The following is a 25159-nucleotide window of genomic DNA, read 5'->3' on the forward strand; positions in this document are numbered from 1 at the left end:
GATGTGTCCTCTGTTCTTGTACAGAGATTTCCTGCCTCCCGTAAACTCCCTGGTGAGGAGCCTTCCACCACCCTGTGAGATGGGTCTAGAAGGCTCAGAGAGAGCCTAGAAGAGCTGTGGCTTCAAAGCCCCATCTTGACTTGAGGACCCTGGTCCCAGGGCACCTCCCAGCCCTTCTGTTTCATTTACATTTGAATTCATACTTGCTGGCTCTTGCCTGCCCCCTGTAATTCCTTTTAATGGGCTAGGCTTTCTTGTAAATGCTCCCTGTTTCAGCGAAGAAATAGGTCTCAAAGAAGTTAGACGATTTAGTCAATGGGAGGTGGTGGCTGAGTCAGGTTGGGAACCCAAGATTCCAGATCGAACTTTGTGCTCTGGCCACCAGGCCAAAGTGACCTCACATATGACCGCATGCTCTTGGATGTCTCATGGCTGTCTTATACTACACTTGGCCTAAGCCTAGAGATGCTCAGAGATCATAAATTAAATCATAAATCATAAATATAGATCATAAAGTAGGTCATAAATTCCCTCCTGAGGCTTCCTCATGTTTCTCTTCAATAGTTTACAGTCTATATAGTTACTAGTTTTTTTTTCAAACTCTTTAACATCATCTCTTAAAAACAATGTTTTGTTTTTGTTCATTTCGAATTTCTTTTAAAATTTCTTTCATGTTACCCATTCATTTAGTCAGCGAACATTTATTGAGTTCTTACTGTATGCCAGGCATTGTGCTAGGCGCTGGGGATTGATTCAAAGATAATTTGGAGGCGTATGGAAGGGGAGTGGATAATTACAGCACAGTGAGATAAGTGCTATAATAGAGGGATATATAAAAAGCTAGAAATAGCACTATGAATAACATCTCCGAACAAATTGCCTTCTTTTTTCCTTTTGGATTATTCCCTTATGTATATTGCCCAAAGTGGGATTACTGGGTCATTTAAAAGATGAAAACAATTTGGCACAAAAAGATGTAACGACTTGCCTGGGAAATACAGCTCAATTTTCAGCAGTGGGGTGGAGGGGAAATTGTTGACAACTCCAGATTTAGAGACTTCACCAGGAGAGTTGGGCAGTTTTCATATTATTCCTATCAAAGTGGTGGCTGTCCGGGGGAGCACCTATTCGAAACGTGTGTCGGCCTGCATGTAGGAACACATATCCTTATGCTTAATCTCACAAATTCTTTGTTAATTCTCACAAGAACCTCGCGTTATAAGAATGATTATTTTGTTTCCATTTTACAAATGAGGAAACTGTGCTTTTGTTAAGAGGAAGTGACTTGCTCAGGATTCCAAAGTTAATTAATGGAGAATCCAAGAATCAAGTGCAGGTCTTTTGATAATGTGACTTTTCTCCTGTTCTCCATGCTCTGCTCGCCCATTGTGGGTACTCATGCTCCAGCTCGGGCCTGCAATTTATTCAGTGAGCTGTAGGGATTCTTCTCAAATAGGTCAGGATCTACGAAATAGGTCTAGAAGTCCTAACCTCCAGGTTCCAGTGTCCCTCTGTACATTGACCTGAAAGGACCTGAAGGCCCATTATGCCTGACCCTGACCCTGGCCCAGGCCCTGAAAGGTTAATGCACGGCTTTAGCACTGGAAGACAGAATTCTCAGTAAAGCTGAAACATGCACGGTTCTGCTTTGAAACGTTTATTAGTTTCCCAGTATATTCAGCTGTATGTTCCCGACTGTAAATTCATGTATTTTGTCATTCATAATATTTTCCTAGTATTTTTGGCATTAAGCAAAAACTCCTGCCCCTGGTATCCAGGGCTCATCACAACCAGACAGCAGTATCTGTCCACCGTGAACTTCCTTGATGCGTGCTCATCCCTGAGTCAGCCACGTTCCCTGCCATTCCCCGACATGCACCTGCATGTTCTCGCCTTCGTGTTTTAGTTCATGTTTTCACCTTCATGCTTTAGTTCCTTTAGCCTGAGGTGACCTCTGCCATCTTCATCCGTAGAACTCTTGCTCCTCCTATAAACTTCTGTGCACATGAAGTAATCTTGTGAATGAAGTAATCTCCGATCACCATCCGCTCCCCACCATCTGCGCTCCACCACCCTACAAGTGGTCTCTTTGTTCTCTGTTCTGCTAACTCACACGACAGTGGGCTGTGGGGCCATAATCGAGTATTAGTGTGTGGTGCTTATGGGCATGGCATCTGGGTTCAAATCTTGGCTTTGATGCTTCCTAGCTGTGTGATCTGTCAGGTCAGTTAACCTGCTTGAGCCCAAGTTTCCTCACCTGTCAAATGGGTTCAAACACTCACACCAAGTCACAGGGTTGTTACGAGGATCTGTGTTGTTATCTCTGCTTCTTCTATGGCACTTACCAACTCCTACTTCGTTTCTGTCTTCTCTCTCCTTCTAGACCGGCAGCTCCTTAAGAGCAGGAAGGGAATCACATCTTGCCTGTGCCTCTGATATATGGGACCTGCTGCAAAGGCTTCTTTAAAGGAAAGGGTTCCATACACACTAACTGATGACACCAGTGCAGGCTCATTACTTGTCGAAGGCCCTGGTCATGCAGTGCCAGGCCTGGCCAGGAGCTCTGTGATATGGAGCTTTGGGCACACATGGTATGGGTTAGGGTTAGGGTTCCTGCTCCTGCTTCTTGAGTAACTGGAAAGAAGGTAGAGCCTGTGTGCAGCCTCTGTTCTTCTGATTCGTCAAGTTGGGTAGTTCTGGCATTTCCCTGAGGCAGAGTGGGAATCCTGCTTGGAGCATGAGATTTGGTCTCTTTCCTGGCTTTTCCATGGGTGAGAGTTCTAGATTAGAGGAAAGGGTCAAGGGAGGTATGAGTTTGGGGCAAGTGTGAAAGCCACCTACCTGTCTGACTTCTCGTGGGTGGGGCTACAGAGAAAGGGTCCCTGCAGAGGAGCTCTCCTGTAGACACTCCCATCCCTGCTAGGCTTGGAAGCTGACCATGAAAGGGGATTCAATTCTTAAAGGGACAGCATTTAGCTTTCTCTTGTGTCATTTCCCCAAATGCAATACCCACAAGTCTCAAGATTCAAGTATTTTAGCCTGGCACACAAAGTCCTCCATGTTCTGGCCGCAACATTCCTTTCCAGCCTCATGTCCCACCGCGTCCCTCCATGTTCTTTGCCACTGGCCTCACCAGATTAGTCACTTTTCCCAGGAACACCCTGAACTCATCCTCCTTAAGGCCTTAGCACATCGTGTTCCCTGGGCCTATTTTCCTCCTCTTTATACATGGAAATCCTCTTGGGTATTCAGGCTCAGTTTAGAAGTCATCATCTGCAGAGCTCTTCCAGACCCTTAAAAGGACATTGCATGTACTTGTGCTTTGCACACTTTTCATTCTGTCTTGTGTATTTGAGTGGGTCTCCAGTAAGCTTATGAGCTCTTTGAGAGCTCAAGGCATTTCTAACTCGGCGCCTACACCTGCTAGGTCCATATACTGTGCCTTATTAAGGACAGGAGGTGCTAGCAAATGTCTGTTTGTGCACCTCTGAATACAGGGCACATGACATCGTGTCAGCTAACAGTTGCACCAGAAGAGTGTTCAGAAGCTCATACTAGGGTTACCCACGATCGTTTGATCTTGAGCCCAGCCTTTTGAACTCTGTTTTTGAATTGGCCTGATATCAGCTCATTGCTAACCTTTCTCAGGCCTGTTTCCCACATCCCCAGCAGATTTCTGTATAGTGTCTGGGCTCTGAGCTTTTTCTTTTGCTTAAGAACATAATAGCAAGGTGGAGTTCAGGAAGGATCTGCCCGCTTCTAATATGCACAGTTTTTTAGTTTGAAAATTTAGGCTTGGTTTTTTTATCCTAAAGCTCCTTAAAATGTGAAAATAATAGAAGAGTTTCTTAGGTGTATTTTTGCCTCTAGCAGAATAGCTATCCATAGTATAGTTAAAACTGAAAAGTAATAACCTGGGTTGTGGAGCTTGATTTTGAAGACTTGGGTTCAAGTCCTGGCTTTACCATTTACTAACCCCAAAACCTTGAGCAGCTGCTTGACCTCCTTGACCATCAGTTTCCTCAGTGGACGATTGGGAAATCTTTTTCATAGGATTGATGGAAAGTTTAAATGAGGTTTTGGACATTAAATTTGGATTTATACTACTATCTGGTTCATAAACTGGATTGGAAGTCCATTTTAATTTAATTTAATTTTTTTTATTGAGGTAACGTAGGTTTATAACATTATATAAATTCCAGGCATAGAACATTTTATTTCGACTTCTGTGTAGACTACATTGTGTTCATCACCAAAAGTCTAGTTGTCATCTGTCATCACACATGTGCCTCTTTACCCCTTTTGCCTTCTCCTCACCCCACACTCCCCCCTTACTCTCTGGTAACCACCAATCTGTTCTCTGTGTCTATGTGTTTGTTTGTTGTTTTTTTATCTTCTACACATGAGTGAAATCTTAGGATGTTTGGCTTTCTCCATCTGACTTCTTTCACTTAGCTAAATATCTTCAAGGTCCATCCATGTTGTCACAAATGGTAAGATTTATGACTGAGTGGTATTCCATTGTATATATGTACCACCTCTTCTTTATCCTTTCATTTATTGATGGGCACTTAGGTGGCTTCCAAATCTTGGCTATTGTGAATAATGCTGCAATGAACATAGGGATGCATATATCTTTTTGAATTAGTGTTTTCATGTTTTTTGGATAAATATCCAGAATTGGAATAGCTGGATCACATGGTGGTTCTGTTTTTAATTTTGAGGAATCTCCATACTGTTTCCTATAGTGGCTGCACCAATTTACATTCCCACCGGCAGTGTATGAGGATTCCCTTTTCTCCACATCCTCTCCAACACTTGTTATTTCTTGTCTTTTTGATAATAGCTATTCTGACAAGTGTGAGGTGATTTGCATTTCCCTAATAATTAGTGATGTTGAATACCTTTTCATGTGCCTGTTGGCCATCTGTATATCTTCTTTGGAAAAATGTCTGTTCAGATCCTCTGCCTATTTTTTAATCTGGTTGGTTGTTTGTTTATTGTTGAGTTGTATGAGTTCTTTATATATTTTGGATATTAAACCCTTATTAGATATATGATTTGCAAATATCTTTTCCCAAGTGATAGGCTGTCTTTTTGTTTTGTTGATGTTTTATTCTGCCAGGTAGAAGCTTTTTAGTTTGATGTAGTCCCATTTGTTTATTTTTTCTTGTTTCCCTTGCTTGGTGAGACATGGTGTTCAAAGAGATACTGCTAAGACTGGTGTCAAAGAGCTTACTGCCTATGTTTTCTTCTACGGATTTTATGCTTTCAGGTTTTATATTCAAGTCTTATTCCATTTTGAGTTAATTTTGGTGTATGGTTGTAATATAGTAGGCTGCTTTCATTCTTTTTCATGTGGCTGTCCAGTTTTACCAGCACTATTTATTGAAGAGACTTTTCTTTCTCCATTGTATGTTCTTGGCTCCCTTGTCAAAAATTAGCTGTCCGTAGATATGTGGGTTTATTTCTGGGCTTTCAGTTTTGTTCCATTGATCGGTGTGTTTGTTTTTCTGCCAGTACCATGCTGTTTTGATTACTATAGCTTTGTAGTGTACTTTGAAATCAGGGAGTGTGATGCCTCTAGCTTTCTTCTTTTTTCTCAAGATTGCTTTGGCTATTCGGGGTCTTTTGTTGTTCCATATAAGCTTTAGAATTCTTGGTTCTATTTCCATGAGAAATGTTCTTGGGACTTTGATAGAGATTGCATTGAATCTGTAGATTGCTTTAGGTAGTATGGATATTTTTACTATTTTAATTCTTCTAAATAATGAGGATGAAATAATTTTCCATTTTTGTGTCTTATTTGATTTCTTTCAGTAATGTTTATAGTTTTCAGTGTACAGGTCTCTCACCATCTTGGTTAAATGTATTCCTCGGTATTTTCTTTTTGTTGTGATTGTAGTTTTGATTTCTCTTTCTGATATTTCATTGTTAGTGTATAGAAATACAACTGATTTTTGTATGTTGATTTTGTACCTTGTAACTTTGCTGTATTCATTTATTATTCCTAATAGTTTTTTGGTGGATCCTTTAGGGTTTTCTATATATAAAATCATGTCCTCTGCAAACAGTGACAGTTTTACTTCTTCCTTTCCAATTTGGATCCATTTTATTTCTTTTTCTTGCCTAATTGTTCTGGCTAGGACTTTCAATGCTCTGTTGAATAAGAGTGGTGAGAGTGGGCATCCTTGTCTTGTTCCTGTTCTTAGAGGGATAGCTTTCAGTTTTTCATGGTTGAGTATGATGTTGGCTGTGGGTTTGTCATATATGACCTTTATTATGTTGAGATTACTTTCCTTCTCTACCCATTTTATTCAGAGTTTTTATTGTAAATGGATGCTGAATCTTGTCACATGCATTCTCTGCATCTATTGAGATGATCATGTGATTTTTATTCTTAATGTGGTATTTCACATTGATTGATTTGCAGATGTTAAACCATCCTTGCATCCTGGAATAAATTTCACTTGATTGTGGTGTATGATCTTTTTAATGTATTGTTGTATTTTATTTTCTAATATTTTGTTGAGAATTTTTGCATCTATTTTCACCAGTGGTATTGGCCTATAATTTTCCCTTTTTGTGTTGCTCTTCTCTGGTTTTGGTATCAGGGTAATGTTGGCTTCATAGAATGAGTTAGGAAACCTCCCCTCCTCTTCAATTTTTTGGAAGAGTTTGAGAAGGATAGGTATTAAATCTTCTTTGAATGGTTAGTAGAATTCACCAGGGAAGCCATCTGGTCCTAGACTCTTGCTTTTTAGGAGGTTTTTGATTACTGTTTCAATCTGCTTACTAGTGATCAGTCTAGATACTCTGTTTCTTCTTGATTAAGTTTTGGAAGGCTGTATGAGTAAAAAGAATTTATCCATTTTTTCTAAGTTATCCAATGTGTTGGCATTTAGCTTTTCATATTATTCACTTGTAATCCTTTGTATTTCTGTGGTATCCATTGTAATTTCTCTTTCATTTCTGATTTCATTTATTTGAACCTTCTCTCTTTATTCTTAGTGAGTCTGGCTAAAGGTTTGTCAACTTTGTTTATCTTTTCGAAGAACTAGCTCTTAGTTTCACTGATCTTTTCTATTGTCTTTTTAGTCTCTTATTTCATTTATTTCGACTCTGACTTTTACTATTTCTTTTCTTCTACTGATTTTGGGCTTTGTTTGTTCTTCTTTTTCTAGTTCCTTTTAGGTGTAATCTTACATTCTTTATTTGAAATTTTTCTTGTTTTTTGTGGTAGGCCTATATTGCTAAAACTTCTCCCTTAGTACCACTTTTGTTGTAACCCATAGATTTTGGTATGTTGTATTTTCATTTTCGTTTGTCTCCAGGTAACTTTTGATTTCTCCTTTGATTTCTTTGTTGACTCAATAGTTGTTCAATAGTATTTTGTTTAAGCTCCATATATTTATGACTTTCCAGTTTTCATCTTGTAGTTGATTTCTAGTTTCTAGCTTGATATTATTTCAGTCTTCTTAAATTTATTGAGACTTGTTTGTGACCTAATGTGATTTATCCTGGAGAATGTTCCATGTGCATTTGAAAAGAATGTGTATTATGGTGTTTTTGGTTGGAGTGCTCTGTATATATCTCTTCAGTCCATCTGGTCTAATGTGCCAGTATTTCCTTATTGATCTTCTGTCTGGATGATCTATCCATTGATGTAAATGGGGTGTTTAAATCCCCTAGTATTATCATGTTACTGCTAGTATCTCATTTTATGTCTGCTAATACTTGCCTTATATATTTACGTGGTCCTATGTTGGGTGCATAGATATTTACAAGTGTTATATCCTCTTGTTGGATTGTTCTCTTTATCAAAGGTAACGCCCCTCTTTGTCTCTTGTTACAGTTTTTGCTTTTAAAGTCTATTTTGTCTGATATAAGTATTGCTACCCCCAGCTTTCTTTTTGTTTCCATTTGCACGGAATATCTTTTTCTATCTGTTCACTTTTAGTCCATAAGCGTCTTTAGATCTAAAGTGTGTCTCTTGTAGGCAGCATACATATAGGTCTTTTGTTTTTTTTATCCATTCAGCCACCCTATGTCTTTTTTTTTGAGGAAGATTGGCCCTGAGCTAACATCTGTGCCCGTCTTCCTGTATTTTATATGTGGGACACCTGCCACAGCATAGCTTGATAAGCAGTGTGTAGGTTTGTGCCTAGGATCCGAACCAGCAAAATCTGGGCTGCTGAAGTGGAGTGTGCAGACTTAACTGCTATGCCACTGGGCCAGCCCCCATCCTGTATCTTTTTATTGGAGCATTTAGTCCATTTACATCTAAAGTAACTATAAGTATGTACTTATTGGCATTTTGTTGCCTTTTTTCTGGATGTTTTTGTAGTTCTTATGTGTTTCTTTCTTCTCTTACTCTTTTCTCTTGTGATTTGATGACTTTAGTGTTATGTTTGGTTTCCTTTCTCTTTATTATGGATTTTTGGTTTGTGGTTACCATGAGGTTCATATATAACAACCTATGTGTATGGCAATCTATGTAAGTTGATGGTCACTTAAGTTTGACCTCATACTATAAGCCCTACATTTTTACTACCCCTCCCCCCATGTTTATGTTTTTGACATCATATTTTACCTCTTTTAATTTTGTGTATCCCTTAACCTCTTATTGTAGATATAGGTGATTTTAGTTCTTTTGTCTTTTGACCTCCATACGAGCTTTATAAGTGGTTGATCTGCTACTTATACTAATATATTTGTGAAGGTCATTTTTAAATAGCGGTTTCAAATGTTTGCTTTTGAAGAAAAATGCTTGGATGTGTAAGTTTTCATGCACATGTTTTATTTCATTTTATTTTTTGAATGACAAAATAATTGAATTTATAGTCAGGGGACATAACAGCATCTAAGAAACTTAGGGAACACACATGGCTTATAAGAGTCAGTTATAGGGGCCGGCCCCATGGCCGAGTGGTTAAGTTTGCGCACTCTGCTTCGGCGCCCCGGGGTTTCGCCGGTTTGAATCCTGGGCGTGGACATGGCACCGCTCATCAAGCCATGCTGAGGCAGTGTCCCATATGCCACAACTAGAAGGACTCACAACTAAAAATACACAACTATGTACTGGGGGACTTTGGGAGAAAAAGGAAAAATAAAGTCTTTAAAAAAAAAGAAAAGACTCAGTTACAGTCCAGATAAATTAGAACCGCAGAACTACAGGCTTTGAGAAATTATAGAAACCTTGGAAGATAGGGGGATAAGCATTAATTAATGTATACTGTGGGCAGACTGTGCTGCGTATGCTGGATATGGTATCCCAGGAAATGATTGCATACACCCTGATGGGTAGGTGGTATTAACCCTGTTTTACAGACAGAGAAGCTTGAGCTCAGGGAGGTTAAATAATTTGTACAAGTCCAATGTCAAAGCCTTGAACTTCATTCGTACTCATGATGGCTTCTAGAAATTCTTTCCATTTACAGATGTGACAACACCTGCCTTTACTTTGTTGGTACTTTATCATCTGACTCCACTCATTCTGGACCAGATAAAGCAGTGAAAGTCAACGTTCTAGATGTTCCATAACTTGTTTAATGAATCTAGAAGCGTGTCTTGACTTTTACTGCTAAGAGTCTGCTCATTTTGAGCCCCTTTGACTATACTCATTCATCAGCCTTTACATCTTTTTCTCTTTTTTGGGGAGATATTTGCCATTGCCCGTCTCTGCTTTGAGATCCGGAGTGTATTTGAAGAGGACGTCATATTTTCTTTTAAAAAATTAAAGGTGGAGAATAAAATTCATTGAGAATTTCCCATCATCTCCTCTAACAATGTGGTGGTGGGAAGGGGTAGCACGGGACTGGGAGTTAGGAGCCATAATTCTCGTCCTGAATCTGTCACTGACCAGTGAGGGGACTTTGAAGCAACCCCTCCTGTGTCTTCATCTGTAAAGAGTGAGAGCACTACAAAGTGATTCCAAAGATTTTAAAATTTTGCATGTTTTGTGGTGTCAAAACCATCAATTTCTGCTGAGCTGCGTAATCCTGCAGCTGTTTCTCTGATAGTTTTCAATCTTTAGATTTAATCTATTCAACAATGTATAATTTTTTAAAGGGAAGCTTTTATAGACACTTCTGAAATATAAGAGTGGTGGGGGGATAAATGGATGTTAAAAAATAGAAAACAACCAATTAAATAGTATATAGCATGTAATTCTCCTTGGAAACTTACCATGAAATTGAGGAGCACTTTAACAACTGGTAATTTAAATTGCATTTGAACTCTGCTAATGGTTTGTTTGCATGGGAACTTCAATCATTTCACATCAGTTCTTTAGCAAAGCTGCTTGTTCTCTTTATGGAAAAGAAGAAAAAAAACTATTAAAAGAAAAGTTGACTATGGAAAAGGGAGACCACTTTGATTTATGCATAGAGGGAAGCTGGCAAGTATATGAGAGATTCCCCCAGGGCCAAAGGTGGAGGGGTTTGTCTTTCAACGAAGTTTAGAAATCTGGGAAGTCAGATACGCTTTGCTACTGTTGTTGAAACTATTCTGATTTATATCTCCTTCTGCAAGGAGAAGCTTAGGTTTCCTGGGCTTGGGGTTGGGGGCTGTCTTTTTGTTTTCTATGAGATTACACTGTCCCCAGGTCCAGTATTGGCCTTCTAATACTCCATTCCTCAGCAAGTTTGAAATTATGCCTTTCGCTCATTTCAGTGGAATGGCTTTGAGAGTTTGAATGTCCTTGAGACCCACTAGCTCTCAGGAAACTCATTGCTTTCTGGATTCATCTTGATTATTCTCCATTTTCCTAACTGAATTTCTTTCTACTATTGGCTATACTTTGAGAGCTTTGAAGCAGGTGTTCAGAGTTCTCAGTGTGTAAGTCTTGGTTTGCTCCAAAGCTGATTGTGTGACCGAGGGCAAGTCCCTCTGCCCCAGCGAGTGTCAGCGGCCGTTTCTGGGTACATTGGAGCAAGCCCTAGACTGGAGCCCTGGACTGCCTACCACCAGTGGTGACTCCTGGAGTGGCCATCTCCCTGCTCTGGCTCCAGCTTCTCCTCCTGTCGGTTGGAAGAGTTGAGGTGGGTCATTTTTAAGGTCCCTCCCAACTTGGAGCTTATATGGGTATTTGAAGACTGAATGAGATAATATACAAGCAATTGTATGATTGGTTAAATAATGTTTAAAATGACGAAATGAAAATAGGTGTTGTAGTTTTTCTGGCATGTGGATTTCTCCTGTATACACAAAACACATATTTTATGACAGCCCACTGCCTTGGCATTCCTATCTCTTGGTATATATATATATTGCATAGTCCTTAGCAAGATGGTAATAGCTCTTAATGAAATAAAAGCTGTAATGAGGGGGTACCAGGAAGTCTCAAGATTGTCCAACTCTGCTGTTCACTGGCTCTTATTTTTCAGGTGGGAAAACTGAGGTTCACAGAAGTTAGAAATTTGTCTGCAAACTTATATTCCATGTCTCTTTTTATATGTTGTAGCTCAGATTTTGCTGTTAATTTTTTTCTTGGCTGAAATGTGAAGATTTAACTAACTGATTTATCTCTTTCTCCTCTGCTATTATGATGAAGCTTTTTTCCCAGGAGAGCTGAGATATGAACACTGGGGTACCAGCATCCTCTTTCCCCATCATTCTGAGGCTACTTAGTAAAATAGAAGTGCCAGGAGCTGACTGAGGGCTTAGGAAGTGTAGAAGGAAGTTACTAGATTTGTGGGTTTCAAGTCTGGCATTATTCCCGGGATAGCCTAACCAGTGAGTTCATAAATCTGGGAACTTCTAAAGCTGGTAAGATTCTAGAGATTCATAAGCAACCTCCTTCTCCCATTTTCCACAGGTAGGAACATTGAGACTCAGAAACAGAACTGAAGACAGAATCCAGTCACCTGATTCGCAGTCTAGTGCCCTTTTCATTGTTCTGTTGTGTGCTCATTGGAGGGAAGATATTTTTCCTCGATTGGTGAGTCCTATGCAGAAAAGAAGACTTTCCCTTTTATGACCAATGTGCATGTTTTAATGAGTTTTAAAAATCATGTCTTACAAGTGTGGGGACTAGTAACTGGGATGGACTAAGAACTGGAGAAGAACTGAAATGTTCTTCCTTTTTTTCTTGAGTAGACTTTGTTGGCAATGGACAAAATATAATAATGCTAATAAAACGTGTGGCAAAGCAAAGGCAGGACTCAACTCTTGGAAGGTGGCATCAAGAGATATTGGAAGAAAACTTGGAGTAACAATGATTTCGGGTTGCCAATAAATGTATCGCTTCCTTCTCTCTCCTTTGGCATGGTGCAAAGTGTTCTTGAAATTGAAAGACCAAAATGAGAATGTCGATGAACAGCGTAATGGGTATTTGCGAGGAAAGAAAGTAATATTTCTGAGTGGCTCTTGTTTATCCCTGTGCAAGGTGCTTCCTCTTCTGTGATCTCATTTTATTTTCACAGCAACCTTTGAGGTAGGGGAGGCTAAATTTGCTTAGGCAAAGGGTGTGAGCTTGTATGTTAAGGAGACTGCTAGAGTTCCATTGAGATCTGAGTTTGAATCCCATTGCACAGGCAGAAAGGGGAATGGTGACCAGGTGAGATAAGCTTTTCTTTGTGTTTTGAAATTCCTCTGTGTTTAGCAGGTACAATAGAACATTATGTCCTCAAAAATGGGGGTGATGAAAAGAATCAATGGTGTGGGCTATCCTGGGCTGTGGGGAGATCTGAGGAAAATAGCTGGGGAATTCTGAGACAGGCTTCCGTTTAGAATTCTAGATCTGTGGTCTTCATCCTGAAGGCCAGTCCATATGTGCGCCAAGCACTGGCTTTATACTGAATAAACAATATGCCTTCCATGTTTGTGGTGCTAGTTTTCCAAAATGGACCAGGTGCTTTTGTGATCGATAAAACCTAATTTCATTTAAAAGTATGGCTGAGTTTATGGTTACATTTTGTCACCCCTTTTTTTCTTAATCAATGTTATCTTAAAAGAACAACTGACTTTCTGTGCATCTGTGGATCTGCATGAGATAAAAGGCTGGAAACCACAGCTTTGACTCTTGAAGATTTTTGTTTATTAAAATTTCAAATATGGGCTTGGACATTTTGCCCCTAGCAAGTACGTTATCTAGAACAAATTGGGTGGGGGATCCTGCTGGAAATAGGCAGGTCCTGAGGTAAGGTGGGCTTCGGGCCCAGTTTGAGAAGCACTCTGGCTCTGTTTCTCTGAGGTGTTCCATGCTCTGCCTTCTTCTGTGTGTTGGTTTCATCCTCAGGATGTTTCACCTCGTGGTTATGAGATGGCTGCCCACTGCAACCTGGCCTGTAGGCTGCCTCCTTCCCATTTGGTGGAAGAGAGCATTGTGTGCCATATCCCCATAGACTTAGGTTACAGCACCAGTGTCCTGCACCAGACACTGATGCCACAAGGAGGAGACTGTGCTCATTGGCATGTATGAATTGGGGCTCTCTTCTGAATTTGGAAATAATCCCACCGAAACCTCACGGCAGCTACGCAGTGAAGAGGTAGGCCCTCAGAAGAATATCTAGGTGCTGTTAGGAGAGGGACTAAGGACTAAAGGTAGGTGGATGACCATAACCCTATGCTCCCCTCCTGTCAGAGTGCCCCTAGAGTGTCAGACTTTAGTCCTTGCCTCGTCCTTGGAAAGAGACCTTAGGCAGCTGGGCTCTCCACATGAGGATGCTGGAAATGGAGAGGACTGGAAATGATGCCCCACCAGGAACTGTTATGGGAATGAGACCCTGGAGAAGGCAGGATGCAGGGCACACATGGTTATGGCATTCAAGAATATAAAACCTGGTCAGAAGAGGGGCAGCATCTCTTGTCATGTGGGTATCCCCAGAAGCTAGTGGGATCTCTGGCACACAAGAGGTGCACAGTGCATTTTCATGGATAGAAAGAATAAATCCAAAGGTGGTGAGTGTCTCTTTCCCTGAGGGTGTTCCATCAGGCACTAGCCAATTCTCTGTTGGAGAGTTTTAGGAATTCTAGTACGGGTGAGGCTGGACTGCATGGTTTTATGAGAATAAAACAAAAGACTGGACAGAAAGAGGCTTCAGGGACCAGTATGGCTTAAGACGTTTGTGAATGCATAAAAAGGCAGTGAGTATGGTGGGATGGGGTATCAGAAGGTCTGCCAGTTATGAGATGTGCAACCCTAGAAAAACAACGTCCCTCTGCCCTCATTTCCCTGATCTGATAATTAGGAATTATCATCACTGCCCTGCCTAACTCTCACGTTTGTTTAGAGTAAATGGGTTGGTAGGTGCCCACTTGTTTTTCAAACTGTAAAATATGATCCATGCATGATAGGTTATTACAGTTGTTTTCTTCTTTAAAGACTCATCTTGAATATAAAGGAAAACAAGACAATGTAAGGTGCCGTCCCCAGCTTCGTGCTTTTGCATAGTGTGTGCTCAGAGTATGTCCTTCCTCCCAACTCTGCACCCTCATCCCAGGATTGGATGGACACTAATTTGTTCTCAATCTTGGAAAGGAGCTAGATCTGGAAATTTGCCTGACGATGGTGGTTGAAGTTGAAATGAAATTGCGTATTATTATTACTTTTCACATTTGCTTTTGCTCTAGGCAGCAGGAGGTGGAAGGAGGTGCATTTGGAGACTGAGGATGTCTCAGTGCTTGAAAAATCCCCTAGAAGCTACGTCTAGCCGATTGGCTCTTGCTTTGTTTGATTAGATAATCACACCTTCTGCTCCAGGCTTGACTGGCCCAGTGGGAGTCAGGAAGGAAATTATTTCCCTCAGTTGATACTGGTGTACAATTGTTGACGGTAGCCAAGGGCTTTCAGTTTTAATATTTCCTCTTTGGTCCTCAGAAGAATCAGGTATTAGTCTCGGCCGGAAGAAAAGCATTGGTCACTTCCACTTCACTTTCAGAGGTGAATATCTTGGCTCCCTACAATCACTTGGTCAGGTGGTTTCTGGGCATCTGTGACCATCTGCTTAGCCAGCTTGTATTGCATTTATATTATTGCTTTGAAAATTACAAAAGGACTTGCTGAGTCTGATCAGGGACCCATCCAGTCTCCTGAGGCTCAGTGGCTCTTCTGTAACCCAGGGATGTCTTGTAAGAGATCCATGCTGTCCATGAAGGTAAAAATATCTCCCTTTCTCTCTTTGGCTTTCTTCCTCCTAATTCCACATTCTTCTATTTCCTGACCTCAACACAGTGCAGAAACCTCTGCTCTACCTTGGGGAGGGCTCTAGGAGGTCAGAGGAATTTTCAGCGTCTCCCTCCTAGATTACTGTGTGGTAGAAGGGGTCTGATGTCAGATGGATGGAGAGCCCCATGAGTTCTTTGTAGACTGCTGCCAAACGTTGACCCTTGGTTAACAGAGAGTGTGCTTGTTCTCTGCCCTGATCCCAGTATTCATCTGGAAGTCAGTGAACCTCAAGATCTTTTAGATACCATGGTGAATTAGGCATAGTCTTTGACCTTGAGAAACTATAGTCTAGTTGGAGAGAAAAACACACACAAGAGAACTACTAGTTAGAAAGGTATTGTTTACAACACACATTTATCAATCACTAGATATGTTTCAGGCCTCCTGCTAAGTGCTTGGGAAATTGAGGTAAGATAGAGCCCCCTATCTCACCGGGATTAGAGGAAAGTTTTGGAGAATGGAAAGAATTGGGAACATTGGGGGAGGTTTCCTGGGGAAGGGGATTTGATCTTAACTTCTCAGTGAGCCATGGAGCCAACCCCTTAGGCTTGGTAAGGTGGGCCTGTGGACATAGTTTGGCCCACTAGGGATGGACAGCTTCTGAGGGCGGATGTAGCTCTTAGCAGAATACGGCTGGGCAGGTAAGGAGTCTCTCACCTTCCATGTGTGGTTCAGTCTCCAGTTCATTTCCCATCAATATGCTGCCGCTGAAAGCGCTGTGTTGCTTTGAGCTACATTATTTCCATGGTCATCTCTGTGTGGCCAGAGCATGCCTGAGTATATGTGACCAAGCTGGAAAGCATCTCCGCATCCTGGGAAACAAGTGTTCTTTTCAAGAGTTCCTGATAGGGAATCTCTTTTAGTCTCCTTCCTAGGCCTTGTGAAAAATGGTGGCGTGGGGTAGGGGTCATTAAAATAATCCGGGACTGGACCTCTCAAACTTGGATGCTGTCTTCGTTATCTATTGCTGCATAAGAGATTACCCCAACTGTAGCACCTTAAAACAAGAAATGTTTATTATCTCACAGTTTCTATGAGTCAAGAATCTGGGAGCAGCTTCCATGGGTGCCTCAAGGTGTCTCCTGAGGTTGTAGTCCAGGTGTCTGCTGGACCTAGGGAGGATCCACTACCAATCTCACTCACATGATTGTTGGCAGGATTCAGTTCCTCGTGGGTGTTGGACTGAGGGCTTCAGTTCCTTGCTGACTGTTGGCTGGAGGCTGTGCTCAGTTCCTTGCCATGTGGGCCTCTGCATGGGGCAGCTCACAGCATGGCGGCTGGCTTCCCTCAGAGCAAGTGAGCAAGAGAGAGCCCCCAGATACAAGCCACAGCCTTTTTGTAACCTAATCTGGAAGTGACACACCATTCTCTCTGCCTCATTCTGTTTGCTAAAAGCAAGTCACTAAATCCAGCCTGCACTCAAGGGGAGGGATTGCATAAGGGCATGAATACCAAGAGATGAAGTTAAAGGGGGCCATCTTAGGGGCTGCCTATCACAGATACCCTAGGTTACGTGTCATTTGCTAAGGTGGGAGTAGGAATTACATAGAGCCACTGAATAAACTCAGCACATCTCTGTGGATCAATTTTACTTGAAGGCTTTTTTGGGGGAAAACTCCATTTAAAATCTGAATATAAACATTGATGTATAATTGTGCAGAAGGCAAAATTGGCATGGCCTTCAGAGGAGAAACACAAGTTTTCAACTGCTGCTGTGTTCCCATACTCTACATTTTACCTTCCTTCGCAGTTAGAGGTGCTTTGGTGGAGATGTCTAAATGTTCTTGCTTGAGTTCTTTGCTTGTACAGGTGAGACACCGAGACCTGGAGAGGAGACAGACTCTTCCAGGGCCGTGGAGCCCTGGGAGGAACCATCCAGGACACCTTTGACTCTGGTCCCGTGCTTCCTCTTCACCTCTTCTCCCAGTCTCTGCTTCAGAATCGGTCTGCACAGCTTTTAGGCATTTCTTTTCTGCTTTTTGCAATCTCTATCCTGTCCCAAAAACAGATTGGGGAAAATAGGTCAAAATTTGGAGTCCTGAACCTTGATATGGTCCCTTTAGTTAAATTTCAGGGTCTGCATCTCCTGTTGGGTCACACTGTGTCCTGAAAAGTTGTATAAATCAGTATTACTTGGCTCAGACAGTGTCTCTCTGCAATAATGAATAACATTTGTATTAAGAACAGTGAGCCAATACACAACATTACTGTGAGACTGACAGGATCAGACATAAAACCTCAGTTAGTACCTTCTGTCTGGGAGAAAGTTCTTTTCCAGAGCATCCGTCTCTTCCCCCCACCAAAATAGTCTTTTTATAAAACCAGGCTTGCAATACATTTTATAGAAGATGACAAGTTGCCTTAGAGTCTACCTTAACATTCTTAAAAAATTAATGGAAATGGGAGATATAGTTATGGTCAAGCTCTTTATTAACCCTACAGCCAAAATCAGGAAAGCCAGCTTTGGTCACTCAGACTGTCGCTGGCCAGAATGTTAATACTACCCCTGCTCCATTGCCCCTTTTTTTATAATCTTTTTTTTTAAATTTAATTTTCAAATTTTTCCTTTTTCTCCCCAAAGCCCCCAGTACATAGTTGTGTATTTTAATTGTGGGTCCTTCTAGTTGTGGCATGTGGGACATCGCCTCACCATGGCCTGATGAGCAGTGCTATGTCCGCGCCCAGGATCCGAACCGGCAAAACCCTGGGCCGCTGAAGCGGAGCGCGCGAACTTAACCACTTGACCATGGGGTCGGTCCCTCCATTGCCCCTTTGACTCTCAATATTTTTGTACTTTTAGTGCTTTCAAAGCATTTTCTTATTAATTATTTAATTCTTATTGAATGTCCATAGTAGGGAATAGTTTTAATTGGGTGAAGGCAACATGGTAAATTGGAATTTGGAGTAGGAAGACTATTACGTATTAGTTGCATAATCTTACCAGTCATTTAATCATTTTTAAACCGATTTCCATAACTGAAAAAAAATGGGAGGAATAGTGCCCACCTCACAGATTCCTTTGTGCTCACAAAGCAGTGTAATATTTATAAAGTGCCTACTGAGTGTGGTACTTAGTATGTAGTTGGTGCCCATTAAAGCTGGTTCCCAATCACCTTAATAGTCTCTAACTCTTCACTAGAAACCACTCTCAGTTCTTTTCTTTGTCAGGTCATTATCTCAATGTCCCCATTTTGTATTCGCTGGGACCAGACCTGCAATATTTCCGTATCTGTCATCCAGATTTCATGTTTTCCTGAATAACTAAAAGCCTTAACATTTATAATTTTGCTCAATGGCTCCCAAGACATAAATACAGACATCATAATATGCTCACGTTGTCTGGTATTTGGGAATACAGTAGTTCTGGGAACAAAATAGTCACGCACTGTGTTTCATGAAGAAGGCCTTTTGGGCATCGCTGCTTGAACGGTTTTGGTTTTCATGACAAGATGGTCTAGTCCAGAGGGTGAGCTTCATTCAGCGCCATCAGCCACCTCGTCCTTTGTAAATGGAAGCTTCTCTGGGATGTGTCCAGCACTGACCCCCTTTGGTTCCTCTTTGGACTTCTTTAGGATGACATCACCTCACCCTGCTTCAATGGCGACTGGCTTGAGTTATATCAGTTATTAAAAATGATCTAATATTTTCCTTTTACATCTAGGGCCCTGGCTCATTCTATGATTAAGCTAGTGATTTATTTATACTATGGTACGAGACGGCTGCAGCCGCTCTATGATGTAATCTAAGAATGACATGAAAACAAAATAGGCTTTTACATAATGAAAGTGTTCCTGTAATACAGTTTATAGGAAGGCTTTTTTTTCATTGAGGATGGAGATATATTCTTTACTTTCTCTCCACTCCTTTCTTGTCTTCTTTTCCCATTTATGAGTCCTAAGGCCTTTAAGTCAATTAGAAAAAAAAAAACGCAGCCCTTAAAACACCACAAAGACTCTGGGTTACTCTTCTAATCTTGTCTTGTCGTCGTCTTCGTCTGCCCTGCCCCCACCGTGCTCCCTGGCTTCTGTTATGGCTACTGCTCTGCTCGGCAGCCCACAGCCTCCTCTCAGCACGCAACAGCCTTCACTATTCCTTTGCTTATGCTGTTCCTTCTACTGGAAATGCTTCCTGATCCTGAATTTTCTTCTGCTAAAGACAAATGTCCTTCGCTAGTTCCTACAGATAGCAAGCTTCTTCAGACCAGCTCAGATGCACTTCTTCCTCTGGGCCTTCTCTGAAGCTTCTGCCCCCTACTTAGAAACCTTTGTCTGTATTTCTTATAGAACTTAATACAATTGCAAGCCCCCCATCCCCACTCCAAGGAACATTTATAGAATATCAGAGTTAGAAGAGGAGAAGTGACTTAGGAGAATGGGGGAAAGAGCTTTAGTAGTTCTGGTTCTGCTCCTAACACTGAGGCATGGGAGGGTCATGGCCCATCTTTGAGCTTCAGTTTTCCTCCTCTGAAGAATGAGTGGCTTGGATTTCAGTTAGTGTGGCCACGTACTGTGTTGGTAGTGGCTCCTTGAGATGCTGTGTTGAGAAGGATTCTGAAGCTGTATCCTGATGGAGTAGGAAAGAGTCCATGATCATTTAGCCATATCTGCCATGGGCGTGGGTGGGTAAGGGAGGGTGGAGGTATACAAGAGGTCTCTTGGCTATTTTTGGACTAGATGATTTAGAGATCTCTTTTTGTTTTACCTTCTGGGATGCTTTGATTTGCTGACTTTAAGTGTCTTGCCCAAGGTTATACAGCCAGTAGTGTCTAGAACCCAATTCTCAGGTATAGAGATGGTTAAAAAATACCTATTCAATTGTCACATTTATCCATGCAAGCTTGCTTTGGGAGATGAGAAGCTGCCACAAACAGGACTAGAGGGGCCATGGTTTATTGGAGGCACAAGACTCCTTGAGGTGGCGTGGAGTCAGGTGATGTCTCTCACCCCTCTTTGTCTTCTTTGCTTTTAAGGAGTTAAAATGTCTCCACTACTCTAATTTATGTCAAAGATGGCATTTCAAGGTCAAGGTCAGAAAGTTAAGCAACTCTGCAAGGGTCTAATTGAGTGAGGGCTCACAGAGTTAACCCATAAATCCTTTTATCCTCTAGACCCCTCCCCTTGACCCCAAACAAAATGCTTAGCTCTCAGCAGAATGCTAAATTGCTTGAGCACTAGCTCAGCTCCAAAAAAAAAAAAAGATCCTGGAACAGTGAGAGAGAGAGATAGAGAAGGGAAAGAAAGAGGGCAGTTTCAATGGCACTGGAAGCTGGAGCCTTTGAAGGGTGAAAGAAGGAACTGGAAGTGGTTAGTGTGGAGAAGAGAGAAAGAGGATGGAGAAGGAGAGAGCAGAGTGGGACTCTGCCGTGGAAGGGGACACAAACTTGTTCTTTGTGAGCTCAGAAGGAGTTCTGGGAGCAGGGGGTAAAAGCAGGAGGAAGACAGCATGAGGAAGAACTTTTTAATATTAAGAGCAGACCACAAGTGAAATGTTCCATTTTGGGGGGTTCTGAGTTCTCCATCACTGCAGGTATTAGGGAGGGGCTGGTACTGATGGGTCCTTTGTAGAAGGGATCAGAAGTTGGACTGGATGCCCTTTAAGGTCCTCCTTGTCGAGTCTGGAATTTTCTGAAGACATGTTTTGTGTGCATTTAAATAATTTCTATTTTAAAATGAAGGCTTTGTGGAGGAAAGTGATTCTTTCTTTCTCCGTGGTCTTGGCATACATAACTGCTGACTTATCTTGGGCAATCTTTTGTTCTACTTAGCATTATTGATGAAGGAATGGAGGCTAACTGAGGATGTCTTAGTGCATTTTTGTACTGAATGTATTTTTGAAGATGATTTCTGTGCTGCTTCTCGAGATAGTTCCAGAGAATTCTGTTCTGTTGGCCTCCCTCAATCCCCCCAGCCCATTGTCAGCAGTTTGCTTTTTCTGTACTCTCAGAGTGCTTCGTTTATACATGCAGTAGAACATTCCTGTCACTTTGTTCTGCTATATAACCAGATTTTCAGCCTTCCTTCTCCACTAGATTGTAGAAGCTTCTTAAGAGCATGAATCCTGTCTTATTCCACAAGAGGACCTATGGTGCTTAGTGTAGTGGTTTGCAAATAATGATGACTCATTAAGTTAACAGCTGTTTATTGAGCACCTACTGTGTGCTGGACACTCAGAAGTAGAACTGTGAACAAAATCACACAAACCTTTTATTTGATGGCGACAGACAAAACACAAATTAATGAGTAAATATATAATATATAGGTTGTAGTCTATTTTCAGAAGAAAAATAAAGCAGCTTAAAGGCACAGAGGTCACGGAAGACTCAGATTTAAATTCATTGGTCTGAGAAGGTCTTACTGAGAAGAGTACCTGTGAGTGGGGACCTGAATGAAGTGAGGCAGTCAGCTGGAGATAAGAAGGGCAAGAATGTTTCAGGCTTTGAGAAAGCATTTGCAAGGGCCCTGAGGCCGAAGCGAGCTTGGTACATTCCAGAAAAGTGACAAGGCCAGTGTGGCTGGAGTTGAGTGACCCAGGTGAAGAGTGTAGGAGAGGAGGTCACTCAACGCTCATAAAAATAGTTGCAACAACAAAGATTTGTTAAGCACACGTTGAAGATGCTCAGGAAAAAAAAAATTGCCTTCATGATTTAAAGAATCCACAGAAATCTAACAAAAGGATGACAAAAGGTATTTCTGGTTTTTGGTTTAAGATATGGGGCAGTGGATGGGGAGCTGGGACAGGAGCTGTGGGCAGCTCAGAACAAGTCCAGTTGCGCAGGGTGCTGGTTTCTCTCCTATCTGTTGCCCTTCATAACTGAGGACTCTCCTTGCCCTTGCTCTGCTCCTGTGACAGTCACACCTGCAGGGCGGCTGGGGCCCTGGGCGCAGATGGGCAATTGCATGCCTAATCACCCATTCAGGCACCCACTTATTTGTTTTCCACATGCAAATATGGGTTTTTTGCAGATGGATTTAATATATTTGTTGCTTCCCCATTTTATTTAAAACAAAACAAAACGACCAACCATGTCAGTTGAGGGCAACAAATAGAAACATGAGTATTACAGTCTTTGCTGTTCGTGCCGATGACACGGCTGAGAGGGATCCTAGGCAAATCAGTCTTTTCTGCGCTCGATTTTATTTTTACTTTATATTACCCCTTCTTACTATCATTATTGGTTAAAAAAAAGGTTTTAAAGAAGGATGTGGTATTATTTTCTTTAAATCATTTTCTCAATATTTCAGGCTCCATATTTTTACCGTGTGGTTTCCACTTTCACCGTTTTAGTTTCTGAACTTTTGGCCCATTGTAGAAAAGAAAAAAAAGGGCATCATGGAATCTCCAAGGCCTTGGCAGGTGGTACCTGCAACTTCTTTAGCCTGGAACTAAACAAATAAACAAACACAAATTAGAACTATGTGCCCCTATTGATACGCTATTATTATTTATTGTGCAAGATCATGCAAAAAGTCACTTCCATTTATCTGGGAGCCCGTAGGTAAACACCAGTGCCAGATGGAGGGTTTCGGTGGGTGTTTGCTTTGTTTCCAATGACATCTCAGAGCTCTAGAGGAGGATGTCAGAATTGGTAGACACTGTGGCATTTATTTTATCTCAAATGCCTCCCTTTACAGTTAGGGAACCTGAGGCCCAGAAAGGTAAAATGACTTGTTCAAGGTCTCAGGGATTAAGAGGTAGAGATTGGACTTGAGCAGCTGGAACCCTGGCAGATGGCTGCCTCTGTGGCTTGGGGTGATGAAGACATTGCTGAAACCAAAGAGGATCTCATCGCAAGGTGAGGTCTGTGTGTCAGTGGTGTCTGTGTGTCTCATTTTTCTCTCGTAAACGAATTTAAAAGTCTTTCTGGTGTCAAATCTTAAGCAGAGAAGCAATGATGAGGAATATGGGTAGGAATTGCTGGTTGCTTGTGTAACAAGGTTGTAGACTGGATTAGAGTGAGTGTTTGGGGTGAGAGTGTGTGTGTGTGTGCAGGAGACAGAGAAGGTGAAGGGGAGACGAACAAACTAAAGGGGGAGAAGGCAGACCACTTGGCAGAAGGGACTTCATAATTAGGTGCAGAATTTGAGCCAGAAGGAAGTCTAATGCTAACTGAATTTGCTTGCTTTATTTTGGAAAAAAGGAAACTGATGTTCAGAGTGTTTGAAGTCCTTTCCCCAAATCGTCCAACTTTAATTGAGTAGTTAGAATATCAAACCAGCAAAATCCTTCAATAGAAACTTATTTGGAAAAGTACAAATCATCACTATTAAATTGTATTTACTGGTCAGCCTATGTGGTTGCTCATGTGAGATGAAGCGTCTGCCTTCTTTGGGGTTCTTGGCTCAGACGTGGTTTTGTCAGAGGGAGACGTCAAGGGCTGTGAGAGCTTGCGAGCACAGGCTTTCTCTGTCCTAGCAGACATGACAGACACATAATCAGACAGGAGATGAACACTTAGGTAACTGGCTTCACCAAATGCTAGCTTACAAATGATCCTCTGAAAAAGTTAGGTTTGGAGATCAAGGCCTGTTAAGTTAACATTTTGTGGATCTGTTATATGTTTTTTTTTTTAAACTTTAAAAACAAAATATTTATTTATTTATTCATTTTGAGGAAGATTAGCCCTGAGCTAACTACTGCCAATCCTCCTCTTTTCACTGAGGAAGACTGGCCCTGAGCTAACATCCATGCCCGTCTTCCTCTACTTTATATGTGGGACGCCTACCACAGCATGGTGTGCCAAGCAGTGCCATGTCCGCACCCGGGATCCGAACAGGTGAACCCTGGGCTGCCGAAGCCGAATGTTCGAACTTCGTTGCTGAGCCACCGGGCTGGCCCCTGTTATATGTTCTTAAATGTTCTTTCACTTTTAAACGTAAAACATTAAGATGCTGAATTATGGGGGATGTTTGCAAAGTCCAAGGGTTATTTTTGGAGGTAGCCTGAGAACAGGAAGGTCCATGTGTATGAAATGGGCAAACTTTTGTCAGAAACATATTGGGAGAGGGTTACCATTCTGTGTAGTGGCTGCAAGAATGATAAATGGTCCCGGAGACAGCCTTGATGCTGCATGCCTCGGGGAGCAGAGAGTGGTGAGTGAGGACAGGATTATTATAGCGTGAATTCAACCTGCTGTGTCTGCTCTCTGTGCAGGGGGCCTCGCTGCCGCTGTTTGCCCTAAAGTACATGCTGTCCGTTTCTCCTGCTGATACAGCATGGCTTGATATAAATGCTTCCCATGGTGTGCTGGACAATCCCAGACACCAGTGGCAGCCTCTGTGTCTGTGTCAGACACAGCATGTTAGGGGTTTGTGTCTACGTACTTGTTTGCTGTGATTTTTTTTCTCCTCCCCTCCCATCCTCACCCACCTCCCCCTTTGACCAAAAAATCATCTGAAGTATTTGAAGGTTCATTTATGTTGATTTGTTTCTATTTTGTAACTAATTCGTTTCCTGTTCATATCTGTAATTAATTCACTTTGTGCAAGACTACAGTATAATATACTTGAGTTCTTTTTAGCTCTAGGATTTCTTTTCTTTTTTCTTTTACTTAAAGAAAATATTATTCTTGTCTCCTCGGACCTCCAGCTTTCTCGTCTAGGCAGACGATCTATTTTTGAAGAATCTTTAGGGAGTTATTGACTTTGTTAGAACTACTACTGTGGAAGCAATTCAGATGACAGAATCCCACATTTAACTTGCTTTTCTAGAAACAATTTATTATTCATTTAGCTTCAAGGAAGTAGCAGTGGTGAATAGGGCATTCTGAAAATAAGAAAAACACGCCAAACGAGTTGCTGATTTCCAGCTAGGCACGTGGAAAAAAGGTTTTTATTTCAGTGACATCTCTGCTCGTTGGAAAACTCTGGCCCGGTGGATTTCATGATCCCGAGATTGTGAGTGCTCTCGAGTTACAGTGAGAGATGGGGGTAAGCCGCACGGTGGAGGCTGCTGCCCTAGTGGGCTCAGGGGTGTTATGAACACATGCTATCC

The 25159-nt window shown here is 41.6% G+C and overlaps 1 protein-coding gene across 12 annotated transcripts in view; it reads left to right on the plus strand.

Annotated features, from left to right (window-relative positions):
* Positions 1 to 25159, plus strand: part of LPP (LIM domain containing preferred translocation partner in lipoma) — a 637546-nt gene that overhangs the window by 60051 nt on the left and 552336 nt on the right. For 7 of the 12 annotated variants that reach the window (XM_023623168.2, XM_023623172.2, XM_070243464.1 and 4 more), the window contains one exon: positions 11819 to 11941. The exons of 4 other annotated variants lie outside the window; for them this stretch is intronic. The gene's annotated coding sequence lies outside the window, so the exon portion shown is untranslated. Of the gene's footprint in view, positions 1 to 11818; positions 11942 to 22874; positions 22962 to 25159 lie in introns of those variants that run through there. One more of the 12 variants, XM_070243467.1, reaches the window with a different exon arrangement.

This window comes from Equus caballus, chromosome 19 (assembly GCF_041296265.1).
Source record: "Equus caballus isolate H_3958 breed thoroughbred chromosome 19, TB-T2T, whole genome shotgun sequence".
Taxonomy (NCBI): Eukaryota; Metazoa; Chordata; class Mammalia; order Perissodactyla; family Equidae; genus Equus; species Equus caballus.